Genomic DNA, 6,242 nt, shown 5'->3' with positions numbered 1-6,242 from the left:
TATATCGAATATTCCATTTCGCTTGCGCAAAGTAGGGCGCATACTTACTGCTAATATATAACCTCTGTATTATTAGGCTGTATTTTCAGAATATTCTGTACATGGTCATTATTTATACGGTTGCAACAGAATGATTAATATAATACACGCGAGGTTGGTTTTGCCTTGATGTTTGAGTCAATTTTTACACGCTTAAGGTATTTATTGTAACTGTATTTTAATGTTCATGTACACAATAAATAAATAAATACATAAATAAATAAATACGAGCGCGATTGATGTTGAGGTAACAGCGTGGGGAGAGTTGCGGAATGCGTTTTAAAATAAATAAATAAATAAATAAATAAATAAATAAAACGGCCTGTGCAAACTGTAGGCTATAAATAAACGCTATAGCTATTTAATAATTTGTGATTACTTTAATTAATTTGACTGAATATCCATATTAGTAAATGTCTAAATAAGCTTAGTTATTTCCATGCATCATTGCACTGACTCTAAAACATCATTATTGTTATTAATTACGATCACATTTAAAACTCTTATTTAAAAAAAGTGCACTGAGTGAAGCTGGATTTCTTTTTATTATTATTTTTAGGTTCCGTAGCTGTATTGCGGATTTGTATGTATAATTCCTAAATATACAGGATTTTCAAAATGGATCTTATAGTAGAAACATTATTATTATTATTATTATTATTATTATTATTATTATTATTATTATTATTATTATTATAAACACCTGTGGATATTCAGGTAGCAAAGTCTATCTTGAAAATACTTTAATTTAAATGTTGCTGTTATACATAATGCAATATATTTGGCTATATCTATTTTTGTCTTGTGTTTGTGATTTAAAATCGCATCACATTATTTAGATTTATTGAGCGGGGAAGTACAATTGCAATGGAAATTATTTTGTTAAGTTTTTTGGGGAAAGCATTGCTGCAGAGGGCTGTTGGGTTTCTTACTCGGGCGTGGAATGATTCGGTGTAACGAATTCTTAAAGGACAGGTGACGCAAACATTTACTGATGTGGAGTACCTCTACTATTTGTACTTTGATATGCAGGAAGGAAAGTGTTGATTAACACAGAGGGGAAAAAAGCGATAGCTGATTGCATGCTCATAAGTGCAAGCTGTCATTGAAATTGTTTTAAAAATAGACACAGCTGGGTGTTTGTGTTAAGAAATCTGTTGTGTTTTTCCTAATACTGAAATAAGCATAATTTGGTATACCAAACATTCAAATGTCTAATCTATTCTGATTTTAAACAAGAATGCTGGTTACTAGGATTACACAATATCATTCTGCATAAACATTATGTTAGGTGAAATATAAAAAGGATCGAAAACGAATTGGAAAGGTTGGGTTTATATATATATATATATATATATATATATATATATATATATATATATATATATATATATAATATATATATATATACACACACACACACACACTTGAATCGTACAAAAGACATCGGAGATAGACTTACCTGACTAACACGATTTGCTTTATAAATGTTTAATGGGCTTTTTTTATTATTCAGGCAATGGCCATTGATTTGATACATATTCACAAATTACTCAGGGATAAATAACAAGTTAATGGTAAATAAATAGCCTTTGCTATAATTTGAAGACTGGAAGAAGAAAACAATTAAATATAGGACTGCTGACTTCCACATTTCTTTGTTCATGTAAACGCACAGATTAAATTATTTTACATATTACCAGTATTGTTATGTAATAATCTAAATATTATATTTATTTTGATTTAATGAAACTCCATACACTTGATTTTTCTTGTCTGTGCTGCTTTTGAATTGTATTGAATTATTTTACAGGGTGTTTTCATTGGTAGTCCTGGTTCCAGAAAACTAGGTGGAAGAAGATATCAGAAAGAACGACCCAGTGCCCACCGTGTGCACACCTTGTGTGTATGCGTGCATGTGTGAGTGTGGTTTCCACCATCAAATAAAGTTTATCAATAATTAAATGCATTCTTCCTTGTCTATATTGTTTTCTTTGAGGTTATTACGATTTACACAACCAGTGCCGAAATGTGTACAGGTAGTCTTTTATGTCAGTGTTACCTATGCATTGATCTTCGGTTTTCAGCCCTCTAAAAAACAAACGAACACAAAACATCCTGCTGAGTTAACGCATAGGACCGTAGTACGAAACACAATTTCAGAAAGGAATTCAAAGTGTTAACGATATACCATAGTATACTATATTAAAGAACAATGACCTTTTTTTCTTTAATCGAGCGCAGTTTTAATTTAACACGTGTGTTTCTAGTGTTTACTATCTATTCCGCTTGTTTATTTAGAAAAAACATAGTTGCTTTGACTTATAATTAGCAAGGCAGATACTGTAATATTACTAGTGGTAGGATAAAATAAACCACATTTAAATACCTTTAGCACCGAGCTTTTTGAATGATCTCAATAAGTATCACTCCTCTCTGTAACTAAATCCAAAAGGATCCTCGGCTGATTGAAAAGGTGTTAACAATTAGTGATCAAAAGTTACTGTATTTAGCGTGTTGTATCTTTCTTATACTGGGTTTTGGTTACAGGTTATATGATTAGGTTTGCGAGAACAGTAGTGAACTAAACTTCCCAGTACGAGGTCTTCGCACTAGGGAAGTGTTACTTTTGTACAGCAACCCTGCCTCGTCACTCATTAAGTCGGCAAGTTGTCAGCGGCTTCTCAGCACACACACACACACACACACACACAGTAAAACTAAATGAAGAGGCCGATGATTAAGACAAGCGTCTACACAGCTTGTCCTTTCAGCATCCTTCCATCTTAACATTGTGGCACGGTCACAAAACTCCAGTTGTTAGTTTTCAAAATGTCAACTTTGGTGAGTTCAGTCAGAATTCAGTTAAACAAACAAATGAAACTGGTATACAGGTAACCACAACAGCGGTGAGAGTATATATATATATATATATATATATATATATATATATATATATATATATATATATATATATATATAATGTGTATTATTATTTGTATTTTTTAAAGACTTGTCCTGGGTTATTTATATATTGCTATTAGCTACTTAGACCCACAGAAGACCCAAAGAAACGGATCTACTCTTGTAACTGCATTGATATACTGACAACAGTGCGTGTGTTTATATTGTTATGTGGGTAGACAGTTCATATCTCGGTTATTGTCAAAACACGGGTTATTGGGGAGTTTGCCTCTGATACACATGGGAAACATTTAGCTAAACTAAGAATTGTAATATATAGATCCAAAGATGGGTGTTTATTGCATGCTGATAAAATAAACAGACAACAAACAAACTATATCGCCTACTTCAGTTACTAAGGAGCCTGCTGCCAATGTGTACTGCAGGTCGAGTCCTGAAGAGAAAGATGGGGCAGGGGCTGTTGTCTAATCAGCCGAAAAAACATAAGGTCACAAGGATATCGACAACCCCCAGAGATGTATCTTCAGACGGGGATTGATTATTTATTTATTGATTTTTTATTATTATTATTATTATTATTATTATTATTATTATTATTATTATTATTATTATTATTATTATTATTATTATTATTAGGTGGTGGTGTCCGGGGGGAGGGTGGATTTTAAGGTTTTCTGGTGATTTCCGATCTTCTATATTCTAATTGTCATGATCAGCATAAACTAAAACGCCCGATCAAACATACAGAGCCTTGCATTTCTCCAATGAAACACACAAATGAGAAAGAAAAAACAAATTATAAAATGCATTGTTAGCACATTTTCCATTAACTCTGCATATAAGAACAGTGACCCGATACATATTTCCTGATGAATTACACGTGTTTTACTATAATTGTAGGCAAAAAAAAAAATGGAATTGATAAAGATGAAATGATAACCAGTAAACACGATGCTCCCAAAAAGCCCACAAAGAGCACCTGACACTTTTTACTTTGTTGTACCCCAGCATCCCAAACAAGAAATCGACGTAATCATGAAAGCAGAACAGGATCAAAACTATGCATATGATTTGATTCTCAGTCCAAACGCTTGTCAAATAACTTTTATACATGTTGCGATTGAGTATGTATAGGTGAGTTTATGTTTTTGCAACTCTCTTAAAATTAACCTTAAACAATAAAAAAAGTGCCGTCAGTATATTGCAAAATCTAGTAGGCCTACGTATGTATGTATGTATGTATGTATGTATGTATGTATGTATGTATGTATGTATGTATGTATGTATGTGTATTCATTTATTAAATGTACCTGATAAGGTACATTCCGAATTCACTCGCTTTATATATGTACGCTATAGTTTGATCTGTAACGTTAATCTTTTTAATTGCTGTAAAATAACTCAGTATGAAATCATTTCGTCTCAGATGAAGAATTCTTTCCCATAAAAGGAATGTGTCTGGAAGAAAATACATTGAACGAATTATCCAGTCAAAAAAACGAATAGCTGCTTGAACCAACTTTCCATATGATTAAGAAAAGAGAAGATAGTCCTCAAACAAGCAGAAGATTCGTAATTACAAATATATATGTAAAGCGTGATTAATGTGTCTAATAATGCGAAACCGTCTGGCGACAGAGTTGCTTGGTAATCACAGTATTGAAAATGTAATACGTCCCCTGGGCGCCTTTGTGCCTTTTTTTTTCTGCACTCAGAGCTAGCTTTTCTGACACATATTTCCATTTCTTTTTGTCTTTAGTGGCGAAATACATTTCTAACTCCTACCTCCCAATTAACCGCTTATAAAGGCTGTGCAAAACGTACAAGCGCTACACAGTCAACGTTATGTTACGATGTTGCGCATTGTTAGCCAAGAAGCACCTTGGTAGAATGAAATCGCACAATTTGACATTTTACCAAAAAAGTAATCTATAGCGGAATGATCATTTATACTAACAAAGCGAAAAGTAATTAATATTATCATTTTCTAAACACCAATTGCTTTGTTTAATTTGATCAGTGAAGGAAAGATCTCGCATAAGGCATTTTGTTACTACAAAGCCACCTCCTAAATAGAATCACATTTTTTTAAAAAAATCCGTCATGTATTATCAAAGTCATCTAAAAGATTGTTTAAATAATAAAATGATAATATCGTATGTTTTTTTTTACAACACAATCAAATGTATTAATTCATTCACATTAAATATTAAATGTAAACATTATTTTAAAGACAGGTTTACTTTTTGTTATTAAAATAGAAGGGAAATTGAGATAAAAAGTACAGTCTCATATATATATATATATATATATATATATATATATATATATATATATATATATATATATATATATATATATATTGTTTATTTGTAAAGTAGTTGAAGTTTGTTTTGCGTTAACAGGTAATTATGTTTAGCTGACTGTTTTCAAACGCGGAAAAAATAGTGTAACATACAAGCCTAGGTTTTGCATTAAGCGTCTTCGTACGCCATTATTTAAAAAAAGTAAGAACAGTAAACAGATAATTACATTCATTTCTTGGCGGGTCGTAATTGGCAGTGCACTATTTGTGTTGCACTGTGTCTTTGACGGCTGTCCCTTGGTAAATATTTAAATTGAGCTGCTTGTCTCGACTTGCTCCTGCTTTTAAAGCTCAAGATACACAGCGAAAACATTACATCAAAACAATATAACCATTGCATTAATCCCGCATGCTTCCATTTTCCAGTTGTGGTGCGTGTGCTCTTTTTTTTTTTTTAATAAAACGCCATGCAGTTATTACACTCTTAGAACAAATGTGTCAAATGTAACACAGTTCTGGGTTCATACAGGGACAACACCATTTTGTGTTAAAATTAACAGACACAATAATGTGCTTTTCTTACACAATACTGTATTTAGCCACACAGACCTGTGTTAAAAGACGCATTATTGTGTTAATTTCAACACAAAATTGTGTTGTCCCTGTATGAACTCAGAACTGTGTTACATTAAACACATTTGTTCTAAGAGTGTATGTTTAAAAAACAAAACACTTTTTTTTTTACCGGTCATATACTGAAAGCAGTCAGTATACTGATCTGTCTCAGAGGGACTTGATATATAAGATGTATAATTCAATCAAATTATAGAAAATTGCTCTAAAATCAAGCAGTGACGGTCCATTATGTCTTTTTTTTAGAAGTGACAAGAACAATTACTCTAAAACACAAAGCGTTGTTGAATATATAATTGATTCAAATAATGTTACTGTTGAATAAAAATGACGGAAACAT

This window comes from Acipenser ruthenus, chromosome 15, assembly GCF_902713425.1.
Source record: "Acipenser ruthenus chromosome 15, fAciRut3.2 maternal haplotype, whole genome shotgun sequence".
Taxonomy (NCBI): domain Eukaryota; kingdom Metazoa; phylum Chordata; class Actinopteri; order Acipenseriformes; family Acipenseridae; genus Acipenser; species Acipenser ruthenus.
Note: the sequence above shows the minus strand (reverse complement) of the source record.